A 15,448-nucleotide genomic window follows, 5' to 3' on the forward strand; every position below is an offset into this window, starting at 1 on the left:
ATTTAGGTTTGGTTGGGATATGGTTTGAGTGTCTTCCCTGTTATATCCCAATTTTTGACCTAATTTAAAATATAGCTGTTGAGGTTCACATGAAGTCAGTTGACAGTTAAATTTTTTATAATCCTACGAAATGGTAAGATGGTTATTCATTATAATTTCATACGAAGATAACATGCTAGTGATTAATTATCCTGAATTCATGAATTGAAAAGGCGGTTAGCCGTTACGATTATTTATGATTAATAACTTGTTATGCTAATATGATTTAACTATGGAGAATTTCCTTGTCGGAAGCACGTCGAAGGGGTGGAAGCATCGTCAAAAAAGAATTGGGCACAGGAGCATCACCATCATTGGGCAAATGGGTACGAATCGTGAATCACCATGGTTGAGGACCTAACGACTTGAACTCAAGATACAAGACCCACATGAACTATTAAATAAATAATTCAAGAAATATAAAATAATTAAAATTAAAATATAGTACGTACCTCAAAGGATTTTAAACAATCTTTCACAATATTATAATATATATCTATGTATGTACACATAGATATGAAAATGAAGTGACACCATCATATTATTTTCTTATAATAAAATGATGCCACCTCACCAATATATTCACATGCACGTATATATATGTGTGTGTATATATATATCTCATAATAATTTTTGAATTATAACCTTACAACTCTTTTCCCATCTTTTATTCTTTTTCCTTATTTGAAACGGATTAAACACTTAGCATTTTAAATTGGCAAATATCCTTTAAGTTTCAGAAGCCAAGAGGTCACATCTTTTTCCTTTTTATTGGATCCGTGAGAAGAAGGTGGACATCCTTTTCAAAACACCCGCCTACCTTGTTCATGCTACGTTTTCTAGTAATCATTGCCGCCTTCTCCATACAACCCGATTACATTCTTCTTGTGCCAATAACTCTGCTAATATCAGTTTGTATCTTCTCAATAAATCCTTCCCACGATTTCATGCCCATTCAAACATTTTGCCAAAAACTGTGAGTATTCTTTTGTTGGAGTTGTGTTAGATATTTTGCAAGTAAAGGTGTGACGAAGTAGCTGAGTGTTCAACAAGACATTATATTCAATTTGTTCAGGTTATGTCAAACACCCAAAACCAATATTTCCAATTGATTTCCCTGTACAAAAAGTGCAATAACATCGAATTTCATAGCAGTAAGCTTCAGTATTTATTATGATGATATCTTGTTTGATATTATAGATTTGAACCTCTTTTTAATTTAGCTTTGTTCATGGCAAGTGAAAGCCAAGTAACCATAGTATGGATCCATAAATCATCATGCGAATGGAGATTAGAATTAGACAATAAATTCTACAATCTTTAAGAATATTTTTCTCAAATCACAGATTGGGATAAGCTGGAATATATATATATATATATATATATATATATATATATATACATATCAATTACGAAATAGTTGAAAATCAATGAACAAAGCCGATTGCTCTAAGATCCAAGCACCTAGGATTCACCAGCTGCATAGTCATGGAAAGGTGAAGAGGTGAGATGGAATCTGCAATAACATGAAATAGAATCAAATATGACTTAACAATGTATATCATTTTAAAAGGGATCATTTAATAACTCATGCACGATCATATTTATTGTAATCTCCTACTATCAAGTCAAGTGGTATGATTAGATACTAGGATGCTCAGTGGCTGACAAGGTGTTCCATGTCTATTCTGAGTAGGGAGGGCCTTTCTTGTTAGAGATTGTGTGGGGATAGGTTATGGTCCAAGGTTGGGTGGTTAAGCCCCTGACAATGTTTCCCCTCTCCACAAGATGTTGGACATGTATCAAATAATGATAAGCTATGCATTTAAACGTTTGTTAGAAATAGGTACTTTTACTTTTATGATGTATATTCAAGTAGAAGGTAAGATTAATTGTGTCATATCATCGTTATAGTTATTTCTTTAAATGAAAGCAACTCTTATCGTTAATATAATTGGCAACCAGTTAGATCTATTGATCTTCTAACTGAATGTGGAATATAGTTGGTTGGGAGAAATAGATATATTTATAGGATTGATATTTTAGTCTTTCATTTATATGAATAATGATTATGAGCATATTTTCTAATCTCATTTTATTGCCACAGTTAGCAATGGGAAGAAAAGAATTGATACAATGGTACCTAATGCCCTAAATGATACAGTGGTATCTGATGCCCTAATGATCCAATGGTAATTAATGCCCTAATTGATATAGTGGTATCTGATGCCCTAAATGATACAGTAGTATCTGATGCCCTGATTGATATAGTGGTTTGTGATGCCCTAAATAATCCATTGGTAAACAATGCCCTAATTGATATAAGTGGTATTTAATGGTATGATCATTTTGATTTTGATATTTTCTTTCCAATATGCTCACAAAAACACAAGAAAAAATGGATAGTTTCAATTGTTCTCCACTATATAGACTAATTCAGTGCAATATACCCAATGTCCACTTAGCCTTTTGCAAAACCCGTTTGTAAATGAAACCCACTATGGAGAGCAAAAAAATTGTATGACAGGCCAACATTTGAAGACGAGGGGCCTATTTATCCTTTGAACACCTGACTTTAATGAAAAGAATGCGCTCTTGGTTGTCGTAGGTGGACGCTGGTAGATTGAAAGGCAAATGTCTTGATCTCATGATTTGTTTGCAACATTATGGATTGGGAGTTTGGCACAGGGAGTTTCCATGTTGATGCCAACATTATTTTGGAGCTTGGAGTCGTAGATTGGGGATTCAATGTTTGATCAAACTGAAAATGTTGGCATATGGACTTTGGCTTTGAGTCCATATGCGCAAAAACCATTTTGTGGGTGCCATTTGGAACAGACTGAAGTTGTAGGTGAGAAGTTTAAATCAATGATAGAAATGAAGGAATGAGTGCATACATTTGGGTTGTGTGCAGCAAGGGTCATAGGTTTTTATTTGCAACTGTAGTGGGATATATCCTAGATTTCTTGTGCGTAGGATTTTGGAGTTGTTTTTATATTCAAATACTCAATACAAAGATGTCTAAAGGCACTGCCATATGAGACAAGGAGTTATGACAAGATGACAAGTTGGCGGACGACTTGGAGTATGAGTTAGCAACCCAAAAGAGTGAATTGACAACTGCCACGTGGCATGATGATCAAGGGTGATGAGATGGGAATGAGGACAGTTGTCACATAGTCGTGAAGTCACAATGAAATGGTGGGCCCCGAAAGAGGCATCGTGGATTCGCGACCAAGCGACAAGTGAAAAATGCATCTGACAAGTTGGTGGGTCACATTGGCAGCGAGGTGGTTGGTCAGCCCAACCAAGATGTGACATGTGGCAAGCATCTGTAGGCCCTTTGTTAAAATTTGAGCAAGATCAATAGGTGTCGTGAACCCATGAAGGAATGATATGCAATGTTTACTCATCATAGGTTTGTGGCACGTAGCAAAGCGTTCTCGGAGAAAAAATGGTGAGAGATGACAGGTGATGTGGATCCATGGGAAAATCAAGTGATGACAAATGGCAGCAATATTATAATGTTCAGGTGGAGCTGATAGGAATTTTGCAAGCCAATAGAATGGTGACACATGTCACATGTGCAGTCAGACCAAAGTTGACCATAGGGTTTCGAGGGAAAGTTTGTTTTAATTTCCAAATTAAATAATAGTTCCTCTACCAAGTTGAATGTGCATTCCTTAGGGGAAAATACAGCAACAAGGAATAAGTAAGGAGTATTAAATAGGTCAAAAAGGACATAGGCCCACGTACGGTGATCAAATTAAGTTAAAAGAGGTTTTTTATTTGGTTGAATTTTTCAACCAATCAAGCATGACCTGTTTATTAAAAGGGGCCTATATTATGTTTTTATAAAGCCTATGCATTCTCTTTTGTGACTGTGGGTCATTTTTTCACAACAAGATATTTTCTAGCAAAGGGGGTTTTCATAGAGGTGTAGCTATGGCAAATGAAGTCTGAGCATACAACTGTTATATATCATTGGAAATCTCTTGAGATGAAGATTTTGATTTTACAAGTGTTATGAGTGTAGGTTCAATTGTATGAGAGATATGCTCAAGTTTATTAAATTAGGGATTTTCTTAACTAAACCTTACAGGTAGTTTTCATGGCTTTTCAATGGCAATTATAGGCATCATTTGGCAAAACCGTCAACTGGTGAGATTTGATTTGGGTTTTCAGTTGAAGAAAGAGGAGAGAGACTTTGGCAAAACCATCACCTAGGTTTGCTCCAAACTTGGAAGAGGTTATCCCAGTAGTGCTATTTTTCTTTTCCAGCACTTTGGTGGCCCTTTTAACTGAGGACTTAGCAGGAGTTTGAGGTTTCCTTCCAGTTGGTTTTCTCATCATTGTGAAGATATTTTTCAAGTTTGTTATGCCAACTAATGAGATTTAATTTGGGCTTTCAATTGAGGAAAGAGGAGAGAGGCTTTGGCAAAACCATCCACTGTGTTTGCTCCTAACTTGGAAGAGGTTATCCCAACAGTGCTATTTTTCTTTTCCAGCACTTTGGTGGCCCTTTTAGTTGAGGATTTAGCAATAGTTTGGGGTTTCCTTCTAGTTGGTTTTCTCATCATATGCCAAAGTTTAGGGTTTACTTCCAATTTGTTTTCTCATCATTCTACAACTTGGAACCCAATTCTATCACAGATTGGGCGTCTTTGCATACTAAGTTTTTTGAACGGTTCAGGTTTGCAAAAGATGAGCATGCTCTCCTAGCACAACTTACACAAATGAAGAAGGAAGCAAATGGCGGAATGCAGGAGTTTATTGCTAAATTCAATAAATTAGCTAATCGAATTCCCACTGCTTCTTGGCCTACTGCCACAAATTTGAAGTTTTCTTCATTAGCACTCAGCTTCCTAAAGTTAGCTTTTTGTTGAGAAGAGCTGCTCCTGCAACGTTGGCTCTCACACAATCTCTCGCAACTAAGATTGAAGATGATCTAATACTTGCGAGAAATTTTTGTAAAGATTCCAACCGATTTAAGAACAATTCCTTTTCGAAATCTTCTTCATCAGGTACATTGTTACATCCCAATTTTTGACCTAATTTAAAATATAGCCGTTGAGGTTCACATGAAGTCAGTTGGCAGTTTAATTTGTTATAATCTTATGAAATGGTAAGATGGTTAGTCATTATAAATTCAAGTGAAGATAACAAGCTAGTTGATCATTTATCACGAATTCATGGAATTGATAATATAATTTAACTACGGAGAATTTCCTTGCAGGACATATGTCGAAGGGGTGGAAGCATTGTCAGAAAAGAATTAGGCAGGAGAATCACCATCACTGGGCAAATGGGTTGAGGACTTAACGACTTGAAAATAGGATACATCTGTGGGACCCGCATGAGTTATTTAATTAAATGATTTGAGAAACATAAAATAATTGAGTTAAAATATAAAACGTACCTCAAAGGATTTTTAATGATCTTTCACCATATTATTATAATATACATGTATATACGTGCATATAGAGATAAAAATGAAATGACACCATTATATTATAATAATATAATAAAATTATGTCACCACATTAATATATTAACATATACGTATGAAAATATAAATTATAACAATATTCGAAATACAATCTTTCCAACTTCTCTTCCAACCTTTTTATTTTCTTTTCCCAATGGATTTAATACTTAGAATTCGAATGGGCATATAATCTTTTTAAATCGATGGGAGCCAAGGAGTCACGGCTTGCTCTTTAATTAGAAGTCGTGAGGGAGGTAGACGAAGATACCTGTTCTTTTAGTCACCCAACTACCTTTTAGAAGATCAACCTTCCTTTAACTTAATCCATGTATGAAGTTTGGCATTTATTATTTTATGCTCAATGGCCTTAACGTTGAGTCTTATTATGATTTGCTACATATCTCAACTTGGCTTTTTATTGCATTTCTTATTTCATTAGGCTTACATTTCTACTGCGTTCATTTCTCTTTTAACATCTTAGGCATTGAATCCAAATCATCCCATGAGCCTAAGTTCTTTCTATTTACTTCCAGTCTATGCATCCAATTGCAATGGTTATTCTGCTGTAAGAACTGAGACTTTGGAGTAAGTATGCATTGATATGTCTGCAACAAAAGAGGAGAAGATTCCAATTCAAAATTGTAGGGGACTCAAGCATATCCAGCGATTACATCAGGTTATGTTATGACATTTCTATATTTTATTTACTTTCCAAAAAAACCAATAAGGCATCTAAGATATATATATCATTTCAGATTTATTTCCAAGAATCAATGTGAGGTGCTACTTATTCAATGTCCTTATTATCAGTCCTTTTTCCTTAAACTTTCGTAATAAATTAGATACAACCCTTATGGAAGCATATTTCCAAATGTATTGAAGTCTGGAATGAAATATACTATCCAATGATATTTTCCAAATAGTCTCAAGAACATAATCTTCTGGTCACACTTGTGATAAGCATACTAGGCAGAAAATCTATGCATAGAGCAGATTGCAACAAGTTTCAATATTTATCAGGATGATATCTTGTTTAAATTTACAGATTAAACTTATTTAAACTAGCCTTGTTCATGACAGATGATAACCAAGTAACCATGGTATGGATCCATAAATGATTATGCCATTGGATATAGAATCAATTCTAGAATCTTTGAAGAACATAATCATGTAATCAAAGATTGTGGAATGTTGGATGCATGTAATCTTCTTGTATAATTGATAAAACTGGTTGTTTTGAGAATTTCGAACACCTGGGATCCACCCGGCTATATAGCTAAGGAAAAGGGTGAAGAGGGGAGAGAAAGGAATCTATAATAACATGAAAACAGCATCAGTTATGACATAATAATGTTTATCATTTTTTATATGAATTATTCAATAGCTCATACATGATCTTGTTATTTTAACTCCTACTGTCAAGTCTAGTGGTGTGTTTAAATATCAGGATGGTCAGTACATGACAAGATGATCCCTATCTATTTTGGGTAGGGAGGGCCTTTCTCATTAGAGACTGTGTGGGGATAAAGATTGGTCCGAGGTTGGGTGGTTAAGCCCCTGACAATGTTTCACCTCTTCCCAATTTTTTGAATGTACAACAGACAAAGATAAGCTATACATTCAATTGTTTGTCGGAAACAGGTATTATCACTTTTATGATGTATATGAAAGAAGGTAATATTAATTGAGTTATATCATCGTTACATTTATTTTACATTTAGTTGCGAGAGATAAATTTATCTGATGGATTGTTAAATATGAGCATATCTTCTAATCTTGAGTTGTCACCACAGTTAAGCAATCAGAAGGAAAGGAATGATACAATGGTATCTAGAAGCCCTAATTGTTTCAGTGGTACCTGAAGCCCTAATTGATACAGTGGTATATGATGCCCTAAATGAACCAGTGGTAATTAAAGCCCTAAGTGATACAATGGTATCTGAAGCCCTAAATGAACCAATGGTAATTGAAGCCCTAAGTGATACAGTGGTATCTGAAGCCCTAAATGATCCAATGGAAATTGATGCCCTAATTGATATAGTGGTTTGTGATGCCCTAATTTTATATAGTGGTATTTAATACTAATCGTTATTTAATTTTGATATAGCGATATTGAATGGTAGTCATTATATGATTTTGTTATAGTGGTATTTGTGGACTAATCTGGGTGATTGCAGAAACCTTCTTACAATGATTTATCAGTTCAAATTTCATGGTATGTGGATTTTAATTTCTATGGTAAATTCATTGATGGAGTTTTAAGTTCTTAGTTAAGAAATTTTGTCTAACTGATTTTAATGGTAAATCTCATTCACGTGAACATGACTGATATAATTATCTTCCTATGAAATTGAAGTAATAAATGTATTTCTATGAGTATGTTAGTTGTTAATTAAGACCCAGGAAAACTAGTTGTTGCATAAATCTAATTCAATGGTTTAGAAGATAGCACATGAACTTCTTGCTCTCAAAAATAAAATATCTCAAGGCTCATTTGCGGCACCATACAAGGATATTCTAAGGCAATCCTATCCTAATGCTGCAAATAATTATGCAGCTAAAAATCAGAATAAGCTTCCTCCTCCTCCAGAAAGGCTAGCACTTGAAGCACCACCAAATAATACAGCTACTAGTTACTTGGAAGCTAATCCAATGAATGATAATCAAGATGAATATCCTTCTGAGGATATTGCCACTTTATATCATAATGATCATCAAGCAGTTGGCGACTCTACTACTGGTTATGTACAATACAATGATGAAGATCATGAAATTGAATTTGCACAAGCTTATGCGGTTATGACACGTTCGCAAACCAAGCTGGATCAACAACAAGAAGAGGCTGAAAAGAAGTTGGATATTCAAATGCATGTGACCATTGCAAAGAGGGGAACATCATTACCTAGCCTACCTAATGATCCATCTAAAAATCAAGCAAGTGTTGATCATGTTGACAATTGGCTAATGTAGATATGTAATTGTTGTCATTTATGGCAACACATGATGTACATGTTGTAGTAAACCTCAAAAATAAAGATACTTAGCTTTTGGTACCCTAAAAATTGTCCAAGTATGATATTGGTTTACAACAGTGTATTGTTTTGTATGTAACTTGTTACTAACGTCATAATATGATTAGAAAAGTTAGATCGAGATAGTATGCATGTTGATGATGACGTGTATAACCTCAAACATCAATATAGACTATATGGAAAAGAGATATTCACGTTTTACCAGTGAAACAAAATAGCAGAATTAAAGGCAAAGGAATTATTTTGTTTTCAAAATAATTACTTGACCAATTAGGGCCGACATCCTAGATGTTTACTCTAAGTTGGAAAAGTGTATTTTGGTCTTAGTCAGCCTAGAAACAATTTGTGAAAGGGCATGGTATTTATGTAAAGGGCATCTTGCAATAAGAAGTGAGCAAGTGTGCATTTTTTAATTGTGATGCGAATTTTTTGTGAAGCGATATATGCAAAGTTTTAAAAACTTGATTTTATGATCTGAGATCAAGCTAAGGTTAGAGATCAGTCAAGAAAGAAGTTACACCACCTATATACCAGAAGTCTAATTACTTGTTTGGGCAATGAGCTCTTCTTGTAATTGGAAGTGCATGTTTGGGCATTGAGCTCTTCTTGTATCTACTGTACTATGATTCCTAACAGGGTTGGAATCTCCTAACAGAGATTCAAAGTCTCCTAGCAGGGACTCTCTATACTGAATTTTCTCATTGACTCTTAACAAGGTTCATCCCCTAACAAGGAACATATATATGAGTATATTATCTAGTGGTTATCATCCCCACCAGAGTTTTCCCTTGGCCGAGGTTTCCCTAGTTAACAAAATATGGTGTTCTGAGTTATCTTTGTGCATGGTTACTATTATTGTTTAGCATTACTTGTTTACTTTCTTATGTATGGTTCAAAGCAATAAATAATAACCAGCTGATGACTAAAGTTTGTAGATTACTGATTCACCCCCCCTCTTAGTAATTCCTATTTCTAACAATTGTTATCAGAGCACAGTTACTCAGAAGAGGCTTAACAACTTAAGTAAGATCCCTACGGATATGGAACAATTGGTTAAGAACCTTGAAGAGGCACTTGAACAAATTGATCTCCTTACTGAAGAAAGAGATAAGCTAAAGGATAGATATGAAGACTCCAAAGTATATATTGGGAAATTGAAGGACAAGATTGAACATCTCAAATCCAAGCCTAAATCTACTGAATTGGAAACTAGTGATGATGATTATTCAAAACTAAAGATAGAGTACAAGATCTTGAAGCATGAATTGAAGATTACCAATCTAAAGTTGAGTCTGAAGAGTGATCCTAGCAATGTTGAATCTGATTTGAAGACTAAAAATTCAGATCTTAGAGCAAGTCTAGCAAAGAAGACATTTGAATTTGAAACATTGAAAGAAGATCATGAAGAACTTCAAAAGTACAACACTATTGTGAAAGGTGAACTAACTCAATGTAAGAAACAACTTGAAAAGCTTTATTCTAACAGAGAAAAAGCTTGATGATTCAATGTTAATACAGAGACCTACATATGATAAGACTGGTCTTGGTTATCTTTTTAACATGTTTGCAAAGAAACTTGAAATTAGATAAGATCCAAAAGGAAAAGATAAACCTGATGATAAGATTGAATCCAGTCAATCTTCTGATAAACCTAAAGAAGTTGGTCCAGACAAGGAAGTTGAGATTTTGGATGAACCAAAGCAAGTTGAATCTCCTAAGGAAACTAGACATGAATTTAGAGGTAAGTGTTTTTCATGTAATGAAATAAGTCATATGAAAAGAAATTGTACAAATAAGTCATTTAATCATGTTACATATTTTTATTGTCATAATTGTCATGGTATGGGTAATAGAGCAATTGATTGTAGGAAACCTAAATATGATAATGATAGAAGCAATAGTAGAATGTCTAGAAATACTAACCCTGCAGATAGGAGAAGACCCAATGAGAGGAGATCAAGAGAAGGAAGACCTTATGAAGAAAGAAGGCAGATCGTGTGTTATAATTGTAACAACTTTGGACACATAGCCCAAAATTGTCATGCACCTATTGATCAGCAAAATTGTAGAAGCAGAACCCCAATATGTCAGTTATGCAACAACTTCAAACATACAAAAAAGTATTGTAGAATGGACAAAAAGTTTGGAGATAAAAGGAAAAATTGGAAGAAACTTCGAAAATAGAAGGAACGATGGAAGAAACGTCCGAAATGACAAAGGAATGAAAGGAACTCCAAAACTAAGAAAGACAATGAGGAACAAATGAATGTAGCCAGTGAAGTTCGAGAACTTAATGAGGCATTTGTGAAGGCACTGAATATTTCTGAAGAAAATTTAGATAATGTAGAGATAGGAAGATCGAAGTCAATAATTGAGTTTGATTCAACTAAGTTGAATTAAGCTTGTTCACAGCACCAGAATTTGAAACTTCATGTGGAGATCGAACTACAGGTAGCGAAGTTGGGAAAATGTGTATCAAGATAAGTTTAGATTGCAGCTAAGCTCGCTTGCAATTTGGAGCTTATTGGAACTTGTTACGAAGGAATTAAGAGTTATTGTTGTGACAAAGAAAGTTAATTCTATAGTAGAAGATGAAAACTATGTTTTTATAGAGAATTTCGTGGAGTGAACTTACTTGGAGCATTGTCATGATGGAAGGAAGCTATGGCAAACTTCGGGTAGCATTTGAAGATCAAACAAAGATTTCAAGCAGATATTTGATTTCTAAATGATATTGACAACTTTTTCACGTTTGCAAAGTACACAATTAATGCAAGTTTGAATTGAATGAATAAAATGGAGTACAAACTTTATTACCACTTCATTGCGATCACATCAGAAGCATAGAGCACTCAGAAGTGACTTGACAAGGCTATTTCGAACTAAACCCTATTTTGAAAAGAGGTATTTTATCATTTTTCCACAGAATTTCTTTGATAAAATTTATATTTGATAGAATCATGGATATGTTAGTTGTTCATAATGTTGAGAATGTGGAGAGACCGAAATTGAAGTTTGTTTCCATGAAACCCATAGAAGGAAACCCTAATTCAGCATTATCCATTATTCCGAACAACGTAGTGTATTTGGAATATGTAGGAAGTTATCTTAATAGAAAGTTTGAAACTATTGGGAGCAAGTATATGAACAAAGATATGGAAGTTGTCTTTAACCATGATATGTCAGTAAAGCCCGAATTTGAACATTTGAAAGATCTAGACCTTTTCAAATATCATTTCTATCGCAAACTTGATACTGAGGAATGGACATAGATTCTAAGTAGAATTCATGATGGAAAATTGTGGATGGAAGCCAATGTAGTTGACATTTCAGCCGACCTTATTCATGAGGTAACTAGTCTTAGCAAACAAGACAATGTACCTATAGGTGAGAAACTAGTTAAGAAGAAGGTTGAGGGATTCACTAAGGCAGCTTATAATGGAAAGGTCATGGTGATCAGCACCATTAAACAAGATGATGTAAGATTCCTAAGCAGAATCATTGCCTACTCTATATGTGCAAGTTCTAAAATTGATGAATTATCGGCAGGATTCATCTATGCAGCGTATAAGATTTGTGTTGAGAAAGAACAAGTTAATCTAAGTGAAATTCTAAGAGTGCAACTTCATGAAAACTTAGAGAAGATCAAGAGGACCAAGAATGGTGTGTTTAGATTTCAGTCATTGACAAATCAGATATTCTTTCATGTACTTCAGATATTTCCATACTTATCAGTTACAGAGATTATGAGTAGTTAGAGATGTACCATGGAAAAGATTACAGATGTATGTAGAAGACATCCAACAGACAAAATCTTGGATAGCGGAAACTTGATCATGAAGAAATTTCAAAATGGGATGAAACAACGATTCAGAATTGCACCTACAATTGTAGAAAGATTCAGAGATGATATGTGTTATGGTTGATACAAATTTAACTCATATTCAAGTAGTAGAACCTCGAGAAACATTCTTTGATCCCTTAGATTATGAGTTAAGTGATGATGTAGCAATTGGATATATTGATCTATTGTTGAAATTCGAGAAGGACCAAGCTAAGTACAGATTTAGGACATATGAAGAAATTACTCAGTCAACTCATCAAGCATCTTTAGAGAAAGAATCTCACAAAAAGATTGAGACTATAATGAAGAAATTTATAACTGAGGCCGATATGATAGAAAGTGAGTCCTAGGCAGTTAGACAGACAATGAAGCAAGGAACAATGTATGTGAAACCACTATCAATTGGAAACCATCTGGTGTGTCTATTGTAGAGATACCTTTAGAATAGAGCATTCCATATGTTGCAGTATCAGTTGAATAGAAAAGTGAGCCAAAGAGAAAATCAGAAAGATTAGTGGAAGCTGTGACTACCAAGACTAAAAGAGTTAAGCAACAGGCCATTGAACTAGGAAAAAGAAAGAGGACATTGTTGACAATTGTGGAATCCAGTGAAGAAGAAGAACAAGAACAAGAAGTTAAAAAGGCAAAGAAAGTTATTGTTTCTAAACAATCAGCAAGTAAATCAAGGCAACCTTGGAAGCCAAAGATCAAGAAGATCATTTCAACCATTGCAAATGAAGGGAACTTTGTTCAGATGAACAAATTTTATGATGTATATAATGATATTGAGAAAGATCAGATTGATATCTCTACTATGAGATATATAATTGCTAACAATCTGAAACTTAAGGATATTGAAAGCACAGTGAATCAAAAAGTCTATGATAGACTTATAGAGAAGAAAGCACCAGCTTGGGAAGAGAGTAGAGAACTTCAGAAGTCTATGATAAGGACAATATGCAAAATAAATGATGAGGAAGAAGTCAAGAAATTGTTTAACAATCTGACACCTTACTTAAGGAACAAGGTAAGATGATTTCTATTTATGGTGGATGAAGAGGATGAAATAAGGAGTGAAACAATGGCAGCTATTAGTCAAATGATGACAGAATCAAAGGCATCACCTAAAACTTTGGAAGTGTCAGTAAGTGGTGACACTATCCAGATTGACCAGACCAATGTTACTATTAACATTGATGACACTAACCCTTTTAAGAGTTTCGAACAGCTTGAATCTCAAGCCGAGGTTATTCAAGATCAATTAAAACAAATTGAAGAGGAAAAGAGGCTATTAGAGGAAGTAAAGAGAAAATTTGAAGAAGCCAAGCATAAATTTCTTGAGGAAGAAAAGAAAGAGAAGGAAAGAAAAGAAAAGAAAAGTTGAGGAAGAAAAGAAAAGAATGGAGGAGGAAAAAAAAGAAGAAGAGAAAAGAGCTAAGGAGGTAGCAGAAAAGATGCAAAGGGAAGATGAAACTAAACCATCTAGTTCATCTACTCCACTTTTGCTTGCTAGTCTAACAAGTGATGATGATGATCAAAGTGACTCGATCTCATCTCTGACAAAACTCATTGAGAAGAACATAAAGGTAAATAGCTTACAAAGAACCTTAATGAAGGTAACTAACAGATTACATAGTACTCTGGCAGTCAAGCATACAGAGCCAAATCCCGAACAGAGGGCACAAGCAGTGTTAAAATCCTTTGATGAGGAATTTACAAATTTGTTAAATGTTGTAGAATCCAAGGTCCATATTTCTCATGATGCTAATCTATTTAGCACCATTTGTCAGAATATCAAGAATGATTTGTTAAATCTTGATACTTGTATCAAAGAACTTCGAAGATATCAACAAGATGGAAAGGTATTGTCCATTAAGTGTACCTTATCTCACAAGTTGACCAAGGATTTTGACTGTAAGATTTGTTGTCCTGCATTTTGTCATCACAAAATGTTTGTAACAACACAAAACTTTTCCAAGCTAGTTTCGTGTTTCTCTAAGCTTGAATTTGATATTCAATTGTTTAATGTTGATCAATTGATCCATTTCAATTAAAATATCAAATTGTTTTGCTAAAGGCCTTTGTCAAGTCTTTTTTGTTTTGCTTTCTGTTGAGCCTTTGCTTGATTTTTGAAGCCTTCATCATCTGTTCTTTGCTTTTGAGTTTGTGTTTGCTTGTTTTTAGTCTTTTGTTTTTGCTCATGTGATGCCTTTCTTTTTTCCCTTCGATTTGGTCTAACCTAGAGGTCAATTGGAGTTGTCAATCAAGAGTTATGTCTGTTTTAGTGCCTTAAAAGTGGACATTTTAGGTGCAACAACATGAATTAAAAATATGATGTTATATTTTCAAATTGACATTCACTTTTTGAAAAATATATCATTATATTCACTTTTTGTTATGTTTTTTAGTTAGTTTTACTTTAAATTTATAACTTAAAGTGACTATAGTGCACTTTATGTTATAATTTTAAGTTGAGTTACTTTTTATTTTTTGTCTTAAAGTAACTATATAACTATATAGTTTCATTTTAATTTTTGATTTAAAAAATTAAATTCTTATTTAAATGTTACTTTAAAATGATGTTTATGTATTATATTTCATAATATGATAAATAAATATTGTTTATAACCCATTTTGTAACATTTTTATAATTTTAAGTGAATTAAATAACTTAAAGCTTAGTTGCTGGATTCGTCCCATGCTGCCTAGATTTGGGTTCGGGTCCGTACGGGTCCGGATTCATCCCTGGGTTCGGTTTGGTTCCGGGCAGGGTCCTTAGTTTTGACTGTGGATTCGTCCGAGTCCTTGCTGAAGTGAACCTAGATGAACCCACAACGAACCCAAGGCTAAAACAACATTAAAGAGTGTGTTTTTTTAATTGTTTTCTTATGCAACTCTCAAAGGAACTTAATAAAAAACATTTCACTCATCTAATCCCTTATGTCAAGGAGGAAGACGATGATATAGCAGCATATGGGACTAGTGGAACCAGTTTGGGTTCCAATGATGAAGATCTAGATATAGTTGTAGTTGGGGATGAAGCCA

The sequence above is a fragment of the Cupressus sempervirens genome, chromosome 10, assembly GCF_028749045.1.
Source record: "Cupressus sempervirens isolate cs-2001-9-10 chromosome 10, ASM2874904v1, whole genome shotgun sequence".
NCBI lineage: Eukaryota > Viridiplantae > Streptophyta > Pinopsida > Cupressales > Cupressaceae > Cupressus > Cupressus sempervirens.